Source organism: Papaver somniferum, chromosome 4, assembly GCF_003573695.1.
Source record: "Papaver somniferum cultivar HN1 chromosome 4, ASM357369v1, whole genome shotgun sequence".
In the NCBI taxonomy this organism is placed as follows: Eukaryota; Viridiplantae; Streptophyta; class Magnoliopsida; order Ranunculales; family Papaveraceae; genus Papaver; species Papaver somniferum.
In genome coordinates this window covers 103,575,919-103,591,358 of record NC_039361.1, presented here as the reverse complement: position 1 = coordinate 103,591,358, position 15,440 = coordinate 103,575,919, and the positions used below count along the sequence as shown (strand labels likewise).

The 15,440-nt window shown below is 31.9% G+C and overlaps 1 non-coding gene and 1 pseudogene across 1 annotated transcript; both read left to right on the top strand.

Moving 5' to 3' along the window:
- Window positions 1-210: 210 nt before the first annotated feature.
- TRNAP-AGG lies at window positions 211-282 on the top strand. Its single transcript has one exon. It is a non-coding gene; the product is annotated as a tRNA-Pro (tRNA).
- Window positions 283-878: 596 nt separating this feature from the next.
- Window positions 879-15,233, top strand: LOC113272902 (annotated as a pseudogene).
- The last annotated feature ends 207 nt before the right edge of the window (window positions 15,234-15,440 follow it).

The following is a 15,440-nucleotide window of genomic DNA, read 5'->3' as shown; positions in this document are numbered from 1 at the left end:
GAATTAAAGAGTATCGTGTTTTTTCCATCGTAAAAAAAAAAAAAAAAAAATTTGTATCGAAGACACTAGTTAACCTATCTGTAACTCTTTATCATAAAAAATAAATAAAAACAACTGTATCGAAGACAACCAACATCAAGTATAAAGTTACAGTGGCCTTCTAGCTGTCTAGATGAACATCATCGTCCAAACAAATCGTGTACACAAACAGGGCATTTGGTCTAGTGGTATGATTCTCGCTTAGGGTGCGAGAGGTCCCGAGTTCAATTCTCGGAATGCCCCCATTTTTCACATTTTTTTTTTACAGTGACTTTCTGTCCTGTTTTCTAAAGGATTACACCGACTTTAGGATGCTCTAGCATTCAAATATTTGGCGTATTGCTTTTATGTGAGCTTCACGAAATACCAAGTTCTGACATATCGGGTGTAAACTGCTTACATCAAGTTCTGCCATGATGGCAAGAAAGAAAAGAAAATTTAAGCAAGGACACCTGGTGTATGTTCACTTTCTCGACCTAACTATATGTTCTCATCCCCACAATGTTATTATAATCAAATGACCACAAGCAGAATGTATTTATACCTCTATACACTGGTAGCTAGATTATGTTCTGCTCATTCTGTGTACGAGACACTTGCAAATGTTAGTTGTCTAGAGACTCTAGACCATGCATGTTTTGATATTTATTTCTATCGAGGTAATAGAGAAAGCGAAAGCGAATTAATGTGCGGAAAAGCAAAAGACCGTATAACTTACTTGGGTTATGCACGTTAGTGACTCTCAACAGTGAACTACCTCTATACCACGTCGCTACACGGGAGTTTATTTAAGACAATTACTTGGGTTCGTAGCTCTGAATATACAAGGACTAGTAATCATGGGTATTTTTGTGTTCTGGATATTAGTTGCTAGTATAGTTAATTTAGGGTGTTTATGCCTCATCGTCAAGGGATTGAGCTACACTGATGATCAAAAAGGTGTACAAGCGAATCAAATATTTTTTGTTATTTCATATTATCATCATTTAGTTCTTATGTAATCTAATCTCTAACCATTTATCATACTCAGGTCCGAAGTATACATTCGTTCATGAAGCAACGTCAGCCCCAGCTATATCATATTACCATTACATTGTCATCGGAGGAGGAACATCCGGTTGTCCACTTGCTGCAACTCTTTCGTCGAACTATAATGTCCTGTTAATAGAAAGAGGAGGGTCACCATACGGAGATCCTAACATAACCAATCTGAGTTCATTTGGTTATAGTCTTTCAGACCTTTCTCCGACTTCCCCTTCTCAGCGTTTCATATCTGAAGATGGTGTAATTAATTCTCGTGCACGAGTTTTAGGCGGAGGAACTTCCTTGAATGCTGGATTTTACTCGCGTGCTGAGCTAAAGTATGTTAAGGACTCGAGTTGGAATGGTAAACTAGTAAATGAATCTTATGAATGGGTGGAAAAGATTGTCGCATTCAAGCCAAATGTTGAAGCTTGGCAATCTGCAGTCAGAGACGGATTGCTAGAAGCAGGTGTTTTGCCTAATAACGGACTTACATTTGACCATAGTAATGGTACTAAAATTGGTGGCACCATATTTGACCGTAAAGGGCAACGACATACTGCGGCTGATTTGCTTCAATATGCAAATCCTAAACGGCTCACTGTTCTTCTCCATGCTACTGTCAGTAGGATTTTGTTCAGGTCAAAAGGTACGAACTTTAGATGAAGCATCTAGGTTTGCATGCATCTAGACTCACATTGATGATCCGATTGAAGTAAGTCACGAAGCTTTTTGTTTATATGCAAAAATGTATGTGCAGGAAAACAGAAGCCAGTAGCTTATGGTGTAATATTTACTGATGCATGTGGTATTAAACACAAAGCATACTTAAACCAAGAATCAGGCTTAGGATCGAAGAACGAGATCATATTATCAGCCGGCGCACTGGGAAGTCCTCAACTATTAATGTTGAGTGGTGTTGGACCAGCTGCTCATTTGAGATCCCTAAACATTACGGTTGTGGTTGATCAACCTCTTGTTGGCCAAGGAATGTCTGACAATCCTATGAATGCCATTTATATTCCCTCTCCTATAGATGTTGAGGTTATAAGATTTTAATTTTATAGATATACTTTAATTAGGATCTTGAACTACATGATAATCACAAGTATGCATAGTGGTATTAGAGATGTACCTTTACTATTGATGTTGATCGAAAGTAATCCTCCAAGAGCACCCGTATCGCAGAATACGTTGTAGAAATTCTTAAAACAGAATACCTTGAGAAACTCTTAGTTTCTTCTTCTTGACCCTTTTGTGTAATGGAATAATCAAATTACATAAACTTCATTTTGATGGTAATAAAGTTCCTTTTATAGGTAGAAGGAGGACCAAGGTTCATAGGATTTAGAATTTTCATTTAATCTCGACCGTCCATCAAGGAAGAGAGAATATGAAAGGACCCCAATATTTGTAACCAACATGTTTAGCCACATTACAAGATTAGCCCAAAGTTATCACATGGGCCAATGAGATAATTCCACCTAATGGAAATTATCTTACATTCTCCCACTGGTCCATGAGATAATTTACATAATGGTTAATCATCAAAAACATAAGGCGCGCATAATTGCTAAACAAAATTTAATAGTTAACATAATACCTTGATCAAGCAGACTACTCATGCGAGTCATAGCGGTGGCACATTGTCCTGTTATCAACATGTTCCCTTCCATGTACCACAACACAAATAACTTACTTAACTAGGCCTTAAATTGGGATATCATAATGGTCCAATGATGTCTTTAAAAGAAAGACTATTTCTGTTAACATTCATCCATTCACGTAAGTGTATACTAAACATGGATACAGAAATAATTCAGAATGACATTAATAAGAGCTCAATAAGTGTCCAAAAAATAAGCACATAAATTAGCTGAATTCAATAATCAATTACTCCCACAGACCTAAGATTTTAATCTTTTCTTAAGAGGTCTTAAAAGGTAATTTTTCATTAAGTGCATCTGCGGATGCAATTGTGCTTAATCAATAAATGAACAACTATTTTTTCTGAATTTCTTGATTCACGCATATATACTCAAGGTTCATGTGTTTTGTTCCTATTGTATCATATCGTGCTTTAATGCTGCGAAGCTAAGACGATAAATTTCAGCAATGTAGAGACAAACTTAAATCTCTAAGTCTCGCAGTCATAAATATTCAAACTCAATTGTGGAATTAATATTAATGGATTCTTCCTTTATAAAATCCATACATCCACAAAATTGAAGTCTGAAAACCCAATCAACTCTGTTGGGTTTGCTAACTAGTTATAAGACATAAATTAAAATAGTATCTCAAAACTCTTGATAGCTTTCCTGTAAATTGTTCTTCGATTCTTTAACATATCAACAACTTGTTATAAGTTTCATATCAGAATTAAGATGTAATGAAGATTTAATTTATATCTTATATTTAACATGAAATAAAATATGTTAAATATGTTATTATCTCAAAATTCTTGATTATTCGATGTATGCCTTATACGAGAGCTTTATTAATCCATATGATATTACTATCACATGGTAAGCTTCATTCATATCTTTTACTTCAAAAAACTATAGAGATATGCATTATGTCAAGATCACTACTCGTAGGTAGTACGTCTTAACATAAAAGACCAAGAGTATGAATTTCTCCCACTGATCTTGAGGTATATGCATAAATCTGTAATAATTTCATCCAAAACTTGAAACATTTATAGTTTTGTTGAATTTCATACACCATTATGGGAGGATGCTTAAATTTCATACTTTGATTTCTAAAATTTGTAGACTAAAATTTATCATTAATAAAGGCTATTTTTCACATTTAATTAATGCAACTCTTAGGTCATACCGAGCTACTAATAATACTATGATAATTCTGAATAAGTCTTTCTTTGACACGAGAGAAAAACTTATTTATAATCAATGCATCGTTTCAGAGTAAAATCTTTGGAAATAAGTCTTGCTTTATACCGTTTAAAATTTCCATTACGGTCGTATTAGGTCAGAAAGACCCATTTTCATACAACTGATTTGTGTCTTTCGAGCAATTAAACAATATCCGAGACTTGACTTTCAACCAATGATTTTTTTTTGCTCACATAGCATCAATCCAAGAATCAAAATTATTACACATAATATTTGTGAACCTAAAACCCAGTCTTTGCCATTCCATTTCAAAATGTAATAAATTCTTGTAAGAAAATTACTGAAACAACATGAATAACTTTCTTTTAATTCCTGTTGATACCTTCTTAATGCTGGTTCATATTGTTATCAAAAAAAAAATCTTTATTGGCAGTAGTTTTATTAGGAAGTATTGGATCAGTAATTTGTGGTCTTTCATTATCTAACATTCTGATAATGAGAAGATTCACAATATATGTAGAAATATTAAATAAAGGGATCATTAATATGATTTCTTGAACAAATATATCTACGTACTCCCACTGATTATGCCATCATTAACGAATTTATATTTTCGGTTTCAATAAGTCTCATACTACGGTTAGAACGTTAAAGAATAGCATTTGGATTATTTAGGAAAACCAATGAACCAATAATGGTTTCCAAATCCGAATTTCATTCTTTGGAATGTAAGCCCTCACCTACAACTGAACAACCATAACATAAAGGTGATTTAAACTAGGTTTCCAGCCATTCTAGTCCAAAGTGTGTCTTTGAAACTGCTTTACTGGGAAATCTATTTAAATTACATAGTTGTTGAAAGAACATACATTCACTGATATGTGGTCATCATGCATAACTCATCATGCTTCTAACCACTTTCATAAAAGTATAATTTTGCCTTTTGTTATACACCATTATTCCAAGGATAAGTTGGCCTTGTGTATTGAGCAACAAATCCAAACTTTTGGAGATACTACGTAAAAGAATTAGGATATTATCATGTTTTGTCATACCTTTCACAATATTCACCACCTTTATCAGACTTTATGATTTTCACTTTCTCTATAATTGCCTCTCAATTTCAATAATGCATGTTCGAGAAAATATCCACGAATTGAGATTCATAATGCAATATATAGATGTACACAATAACGCGAAAAATCATCAGGTGATAAACAATTTTATCTTCCAAAAAATGGAACATTAAAAGTCTACAGAATAATCATAATCAATAATACAAAAGATGAAATTTATATTAGAGATAAATGGCAATTAAGCTTACAATAGTTACATACCTTCAATAAGATTCTCCTGTGGGTAAAACCTTACCAAGGAACAATGTGAGACATGATAAACATCTGTAAATATCTTACATTCTCATGCACACAATATTATGTTTGTTTAATACCATAACTAGAGTCGCCCGTGGGCGAATCAAGTCCTAAAATGTATTAACAAACTCAAATAATTCTAAATATGTTCAACCTAATACAATCTGAATTGTAGTCACCTGTGGATAAGATTTTAGTATCACTTTGGTGATAACTGAACAATCCAGCAAACATGTACAATTGCAAATATCACACTAGCTTTTCTCGTGATATTGCATGGTCCCACTCAATGATATGGACATACTTGATATGATCATAAAATTAGTCGATTATAAACAATTATGAGTAGCCCTAAAAAATTTATCACAAAAATTAATCCAAAAGCATTTCATATAGAAAATATGAAAACATTAACCCCTTAATTGAAAAATATCCAAACATGGCTAACATTTCTTAACCCAAAATTGAGATTAAGCAAGTCTATAAATATGTTTCTATAATGAATTTCATTGAACAAATATTCTTTGATGCAATAATCTGATACAAGTTTAATGATCATGTTAAATAAGGATTATAGTATGGATAAAGATGAAGGATGTTTTAGAATATGCAATGAATGTCATTTTTACAAATATTTGAGAATACATCCAAAAACAAAACCTTAATTTCCTTAGAGGATGCAATAAATATTTTTTTTTTTATGTCTAAATGCAGTAAAAACTGGCATTCAAGTTTGAAAATCATGAGAAATGATATTAAACGCTCATTAAAACATAAAGTGATTCAGGTCCATAATGTATGATCAAATAAAGATCATATCTTTCAATATTTTCTTAAACATGTGAACTCAAATCACCTGTGGGTAATTGTTGTTTTAATATATTTAAGAAAATACATATTTATTATAAGCACTTGACAATGTAATATTATAATGATTATGGCTCAAAAATTATTTGAAATCACTTTGGTGATTGTCAAACAACTTATCAATAATGTCATCATCATAAAAATTCGGTACCTTTACGGTTTGGCGAGCTCTTGCTTACAATAACAATATGATTATTGCTACGATAAAGAACACCCTAGTATCACTGTGGTGATATCCAAAAATGTCTCGACATAATGATCTTAAAAACAATAATCTCGTACAATAAAAAAAAATCAACATTGGGAGAAAAATCCTACCATAATGCACGTACACATAAACCACATTATAACGTACACATAAATTTAATAGTGTAAAATAAAGTTCCAATCATAAAATTTTGAGAATGAATTGGGTAAGGAATCGTTTCAGATTATACATGAGAATACATGAAAAATTTAATAATTTTCAATAAAGCGGAAGCATAATAAGTTGGTTTATAATTCTTGGCGTTAAAACCACTTTATAATTTCTTGACTCGTTATAGAAATTGGATTTAATTATGGATCTGTTTAATTTGTTTATTCCTGGTATAAATGAGAATACAAAACCTTGTTACGTCATGATCATTGACTTAGTCAAAGTCAACAAAAAAAAGTCACATGTTAATAGTTCAACATTTGACTTTGCAAACTTAATCGGTGGAACTAAGAATGCTTTTTTTTTTTTTAAACCAACTTTACATAAATTTCACTAGTAGTTAAATATAGCATATTATCCCATAATCATTTAAAAACAAACGCATTAGCTATACATGCCACCACAATTCCACAGGCCCATAAGGACAAAAGCCCTTCCCGTCTTAATTCTTTCTTCTTCAAATTGAGAGGAAAAAAGAAACCAAAATAAATGTTGCGGCGGCTAACCTAGATACTTTTACATGGTGAGAATTTTAACAGTACGTGCATTCTTATTATTATGTACGAATCAAGCTTCTCTATAATGAGAGAGTTCAATGAGTCCATACGTTACATAACTCATTATTTGTGAGCATTAAATTCACAGGCCCAAAAGTTATCATACCCAACAAGCCATGTTCTTCCAAACTTACAGAAGAATTACATTACAACGTTTATCCAGGGATAAACCCTAACTTTTTCACAATTCTAAATTATCATGAGATATGAAAAATACACGGCAACAAACAAGACAAGACACTTCTTGATTATCGCATATTATTAACGGACGATCATGAGTTCTAAACACTTGTTCTAGATGTCAACTATAAGATTTTAATTTTATAGATATACTTTAATTAGGATCTTGAACTACATGATAATCACAAGTATGCATAGTGGTATTAGAGATGTACCTTTACTATTGATGTTGATCGAAAGTAATCCTCCAAGAGCACCCGTATCGCAGAATACGTTGTAGAAATTCTTAAAACAAAATACCTTGAGAAACTCTTAGTTTCTCCTTCTTGACCCTTTTGTGTAATGGAATAATCAAATTACATAAACTTCATTTTGATGGTAATAAAGTTCCTTTTATAGGTAGAAGGAGGACCAAGGTTCATAGAATTTAGAATTTTCATTTAATCTCGACCGTCCATCAAGGAAGAGAGAATATGAAAGGGCCCCAATATTTCTAACCAACATGTTTAGCCACATTACAAGATTATCCCAAAGTTATCACATGGGCCAATGATATAATTCCACCTAATGGAAATTATCTTACAGAGGTATCACTCGTACAAGTTGTCGGTATTACTGAATTTGGGAGTTACATTGAAGAAGCCAGTGGCGCCAATTACCTGGAACGTGCTTTGCAGATTGGAAATGTTGTAAAGGATTTGGAGTTGCTTTTACCTCATGTAAGTTGTTGGTATTCATTCTTCTGATGCCCAGAGTAGCATTTTCCTTCACATAGTGTCTTCATTTCTTTTCTATCTCAGTCTAAAACTATGGATACTGTTTATTCGTAGAATCAGCAACTCCACACTAAGTTATCACCCAGACGAAGAATGATTTTAACTCTATTGCATCTAAAGGTGGGTTTATAATTGAGAAAGTCGTTGGTCCTTTATCAACTGGCCATCTAGAGCTGGTAACCAAGAACCCAAGTGCCAACCCAGTTGTCACTTTCAACTACTTCAAAGAACCCGAAGACCTCCAACGGTGTGCTAATGGTGTTAAAACAATCGAGAAGGTAATAGCATCCAAGGTATTCTTTAAATTCAGGTATGACACTATCATTTACGCTAGACTGTTTGGATAATATTCTAGAAGTTGTTTTTTGACTTTTAGAAGTAAAATTGTCAGAAGTTAGTTTGGATACCCATCTGGTTAATTATGTATATGTAGGTATGATAATATCTCCTTCCAGGCACTGCTCAACCTAACTTCGAGTTTTCCCTTAAATTTGGTACCCAAAACCGGTAATTATAGGTTTTAGTTTTATAGATACTTAATTAGGATCGTTGAACTTCATGATAATCACATAATCAAATACACAAAGATTAGTTTATACGGAACACCTGATAGCGTTAATCCATCTCACGCCGATCATTTTTGGAGCAGCGGTAATACCTTGTGGAGTTCTTGGTTTCTCCTTCTTGACCTCATACATTATGAATAGTTAAATTCTCGAACCCAATACCGATGGCTATTGTGTTCCTCTTATAGGCAGAAGGAGGACCAAGTTCCTAGGGTTTAGTTAATAACATTAGATCTCGACCGTCCATCAAAGAAGAGATATTAGGAATAATAATCCCATAAAGGAAACCGAACATAAGTATAGCAATAATCTATTACCAAGATTATTACATGGGACCAAGGGAATATTTCTAGTCATACAAAATATTCTTACATTCTCCCACTGGTCCATGTGATAATCGACTTAATGGTTAATCATAGAAAACATAAGTGCGCATAATTGCTATAAAAAATTTAATGGTTAAACATAATACCTTGATCAAGCAAACTACTCATGTGGGTCATGGCGGTTGCACATTGTCCTGTTATCAACATGTTCCCTTCCATGTACCACAACACAAATAGCTTACTTAACTAGGCCTTAAATTGGGATATCATAATGGTCCAGTAATGTCTTCAAAAGAAAGACAATTTCTGTTAACATTCATCCATTCACATAAGTGTATACTAAACATGGATACACGAAATAATTCAGAATGACGTTAATAAGAGCTCAATAAGTGTTCATAAATAAGCACATAATTAGCTGAATTCAATAATCAATTACTCCCACATACCTAAGATTTTAATCTTTTCTTAATAGGTCTTAAAAAGTAATTGTTCAATAAGTGCATCTCCAAATGCAATTGTGCTTAAGTGATACATGAACAAGTATTGTTTCTGAATTGGTTAATTCACGCATATATACTCAAGGTTCATGTGTTTTGTTCCCTTCGTATACATATCGTGCTTTAATGCTGCGAAGCTAAGACGATAAATTTCAGCAATGTAGAGACAAACCTTAATTCTCTAAGTATCGCAGTCATAAATATTCAAACTCAATTGTGAGACTAGTATTAATGGATTCTTCATTTATAGAATCCATACATCCACAAAAACTGAAGTCTGAAAACCCAATCAAATCTTGTTGGGTTTGCTAACTAATTATAAGTCATAAGTTAAAATAGTATCTCAAAATCCTTGATAGCTTTCCTGTAATTTGTTCTTTGATTCTTTAGGCATTTAGTTAACATATCAACAACTTGTTATAAGTTTCATATCAGAATTAAGACGTAATGAAGATTAAATTATATCTTCTATCCAACATGAAATAAAGTCTGTTAAATATGTTATTATCTCAAAATTTCTTGAATATTCGATACATGCCTTATATGAGAGCTTGTGTAATCCATATGATATTACTATCACATGGTAAGCTTCATTGATATCCTTTATTTCAAAAAATATAGAGATATGCATAAAGTCAAGATCACTACTCGTTGGTAGTATGTCTTAACATACAAGACCAAGAGTATGAATTTCTCCCACTGATCTTGAGGTATATGCATAAATCTGTAATAATTTCATCCAAAACTTGAAACGTTTATAGTTTTGTTGAACTTCATATACCATTATGGGAGGCTGCTTAAATTTGATACTTTGATTTCTACAATTTGTAGACTAAAATTTATCATTAATAAAGGTTATTTTCACATTTAATTAATGCAACTCTTAGGTCATGCTGAGCTACTAATAATCCTATGATAATTCTGAATAAGTCTTTCTTTGACACGAGAGAAAAACTTATTTATAATCAATGCATCGTTTCAGAGTAAAATCTTTGGTAATAAGTCTTGCTTTATCCCGTTTAAAATTTCTATTACAGTCGTATTATCATACAACTGATTTGTGTCTTTCGAGCAATTAAACAATATCCGAGACTTGACTTTCAACCAATTATTTTTGCTCACATAGCAATCAATCCATTAATCAAAATTATTACACATAATATTTGTGAATCGAAAACCGAGTCTTTGCCATTCCATATCAAAATGTAATAAATTCTTGTAAGAAAATCACTGAAACAACATGAATAACTTTATTTCAATCTATGTTGAAACCTTCTTAATGCTGGCTCATGTTGTTATCAAAAAAATTCTTTATTGACAGTAGTTATATTATAGAGTATTTGATCAGTAATTTGTGGTCTTTCATTATCTAACATTCCGATAATGAGAAGATTCACAATATCTATAGAAATCTTAAATAAATGGATCATTATCATGATTTCTTGAACATATATATCCACGTACTCCCAATGATTATGCCATCATTAACGAATTTATATTTTCGTTTTCAATAAGTCTCATACTACGGTTAGAACGTTAAAGAATACCATTTGGATTATTTAGGAAAACCAATGAACCAATAATAGTTTCCAAATCCAATTTTCATTATTTGGAATATAATCCCTCACCTCCAACCGAATAACCATAACTTAAAGGTGATTTAAACTAGGTTTCTAGCCATTCTAGTCCAAAGTGTGTCTTTGGAACTGCTTTACTCGGAAACCTATTTAAATTACACAGTTGTTGAAAGAACATAATTCGCTGATATGTTTTCATTATTCATAACTCATCATGCTTCTAACCATTTTCCTTTTGATTTTGCCTTTTGTTATACACCATTATGCCAAGGATAAGTTGGCCTTGTGTATTGAGAAACAAATCCAAACTTTTGGAGATACTACGTAAAAGATTTAGGATATTATCCTGTTTTGTCATACCTTTCACAATATTCACCAACTTTATCAGACTTTATGATTTTCACTTTCTCTATAATTGCCTCTCAATTTCAATAATGAATATTCGAGAAAACATCCACGGATTGAGATTCATAATGCAATTGATAGATGTACACAGTAACGTGAAAAATCATCAGGTGATAAACAATTTTATCCTCCAAAAAAAATATGGACCAATAAATGTCTACAAAATAATCATAATCAACAATTAATAAGAACAAAAACTGAAATTTATAATAGAGATAAATGACAATTAAGCTTACAATAGTTTCATACCTTCAATAAGATTCTCCTGTGGGTAAAAACTTATCAAGGAACAATGTGATACATGAGAAACATTAGTACATATTTTACCTTCTCATACACACAACCTTATGTTTGTTTAATACCACAACTAAAATCACCTGTGGGAAACTCACATTCTAAAATGTATTAACAAACTCCAATAATTCTAAATATGTTCAACCTAATATAATATGAGTTGTAGTCACCTGTGGGTGGCTATTATTTCACATGTATATGAAACATTTAGATAACTTTAATGCTTGTTTAAATTTGTGAACCAAAACTATTTAAGAGCAACATTGTTCTAATAGTTAAATCAAACTAAGATGACCCAAAATATACAACACTTACAAGATAAGAATTTAGCATCACTGTGGCGATAACTAAACAATCCAGCAAATATGTAGAATTGCAAATATCACACTAGATTTTCTTGTGACGTTGCATGGTCCTAATCAATGATATGGACATCCTTGATCTGATCATAAAATTAGTCGATTATAAACAATTATGAGTAACCCTAAAACATTAATCATAAACCTTTACTCAAAGGCATGTCATCATACATAAATTGTAATAATAATAACACCCTTTAATTGAAATGTCCAAACATAATGAACTTTTCGTAAAACAAAATCGAGCATTTACCAAGTCTATAAGTATAATTCAATAATGAAATTTCGTTGAAGAAAAATTCTTTGATGCATCGCTCATTTAAATATGATACAAACTTAAAGATCATGATAAATAACGGATATATGATGAATTAATATGAAAGGTGTAAGTAGTCAACGAGTATCATTTTCAGAAATATGAAGAAATTTATCAGAAATAAAAACTCAATTTCATAGAGATGCAATAAGTTTTGGACAACATAAAAAAAATATTCATGAAAATATGAAAAAGAAAATCGTAATAGGTTACTCAACTCGATAATGAGTTAATTTATGTTAATTTTCTTTTATGCACTTTTAAGAAATAACGTTTAATCATGTGCCAATTATTTAATTACCATAATGTATGATCAGATATTGTACACTTCAATGTTATCTTAAACATGTGAACTCAAATTATCTGTGGGTAATTGTTGTTCTAATACACTTAAGAAAAATAATATTATAAGCACTTGACATAATAACGATTATGACTGGAAAAATTATTTGACATCACTGTGGTGATTTCCAAACAACTCAAAAATAATGCCATAATAACTACTAAACCTTGCCTTTACGGCTTGGCGTATTCGTGCTTACAATAAAATTATTATTATTGTTAAGACAAAACACTCTAGTATCACTGTGGTGATAACTAAAGAATTATGGCCTAAGAATCTTAAGCACAATAATTTTATACGTACAACTGAAATTATCATTAACATTGGGATAAAAGTGAAATATAATGACACTAGACACCCTCAAGATTCAAATCAGTTTATATCCATATGATCAACAATCATATCAATCAGTGTTTTCTTAAATATGTGAACTCCAATTTCCTGTGGGTAAATTTTGTTCTGATATATTTAAGAAAAACAGGATTACAAGCATTTGACAAAAATTTTGATCATGACCAAAAGTGATTTGACGTCACTGTGGTGATAGCCAATCAACTAAAATAATTTCATTATCACATGATGTCGATAACTTCTAAACCTACACTTTACGGTTTGCAAATTCATGCTTGTAATAAAATTATGATTATACTGAGATATAACACTCTAGTATCACTGTGGTGATAACTAAAGAGTCTCATAATAATTTTAAGTATAATCCCATAAAATTTAAAGAAAAACAATAATATGAGAGAAACTATACCATAAACACACAAACCATATCATAATGCACACACAAATTTAATAGTGTCAAAAAATGGTTTTTATTGTTTCGATAAAGCGGAAGCATATTAGTTAGTTTACATTTCTTGATGTAAAAACCATTTCATATATTTTAACATTGTCATTAAAATTGGTTTTAATTGTAAATCGGTTCAATTCATAAATCTGTTCGGTGATGAACAAATTTTAAAAAAATAGCTTAAGTTTGAACCATAATTGTTTATAACCTCTTAATTAGCAAAAATAGAATTATGCTGGCAAAACGGGCCATTTAATCTAAGGCCCAAGTTCTGTAACTTGAAAGACACAACGTAAAATAGTTTCATGAGTCCATATTCTTAAACAAACAAAACATGCCCTTGCATTATGGCACATGCGCCTTTTTTTTTTTTTTTTGAGACACACAACTTGACCGATATGGCCTAGGAAAAATAAAGACATTCCATAATATTTTACCCCCTCATCAAATTTTACAAACATGCCTAATATATTATTTCTTTAATATCCATTAATGCTAATATCTTTAATACCCATTAAAAAACGTAACTTCACATTTAAATATGGAAGGAATTAATAAGACATTGATAATCTGTCGGTCCAAATTCACCAAAGGTTTGACCGAGAAAAATTAATGCACCCATATACAATTGTGCCACGTCATGTTCACCATATTCTCCTAAACATTTCAAAGAAAATGAAAAACCTAGCTAACTATTACAGCGGCGATCTTCATTTTTCTGATTCTCATTAATTCACAGATTTTATATAATACATATTGGTTTTTGAGTCGTCGTAAAAATCAAGCATACAAACGTGAGTTGGGTCATATCTAAAAGGTAACACGGTTATTGCCTATTGCTATCAGATGATCATGAGTTCTAGCACACGCTCTGGATGCCAACTATAGGTTTTAGTTTTATAGATACTTAATTAGGATCATTGAACTTCATGATAATCACATAATCAAATACACAAAGATTAGTTTATACGGAATACCTGATAGCGTTAATCTATATCACGCCGATCATTTTTGGAGCAGCGGTAATACCTTGTGGAGTTCTTGGTTTCTCCTTCTTGACCTCATACATTATGAATAGTTAAATTCTCGAACCCAATACCGATGGCTATTGTGTTCCTCTTATAGACAGAAGGAGGACTAAGTTCCTAGGGTTTAGTTAATAACATTAGATCTCGACCGTCCATCAAAGAAGAGATATTAGGAATAATAATCCCATAAAGGAAACCGAACATAAGTATATCAATAATCTATTACCAAGATTATTACATGGGCCCAAGGAAATATTTCTAGTCATACAAAATATTCTTACAGTAATGACCCGGCATCAGTGGAACAGTTCTGCAAAAATATTGTGCTGACTATATGGCACTATCATGGAGGATGTCAGGTTGGTAAGGTTATTGATCAGGATTATAAAGTTCTTGGTGTTGATTCTTTAAGGGTGATCGATGGATCGACATTCATCAACTCTCCTGGAACAAATCCTCAGGCTACAACTATGATGCTCGGAAGGTAAAATATTAATAGTTAACATCATCTTACACTTCGCCTATGCTATAACTAATTGATAGTCGACTGTTGTCCGTTTTTGTGTTGTTTTTATTGACAATGTAGGTACATGGGAATCAAGATTCTGAACGAGAGAGACGATTACCACTAAATGGGACTATGGACAGGCCTAACGAGATGATCGAATTAAGCTACATATATATGGAACTAGTATTCGATAAATAATAACAATCAATATAGCTATATTCTGTATCAAGAAATAAAGAGTGATCCTCTACATTTTATTTTTTTCAGAGTTCTCTGTGTACTTGGATGAGTAATCTGGTCATCATAAATTGCAAATTTGAACAATGAATAC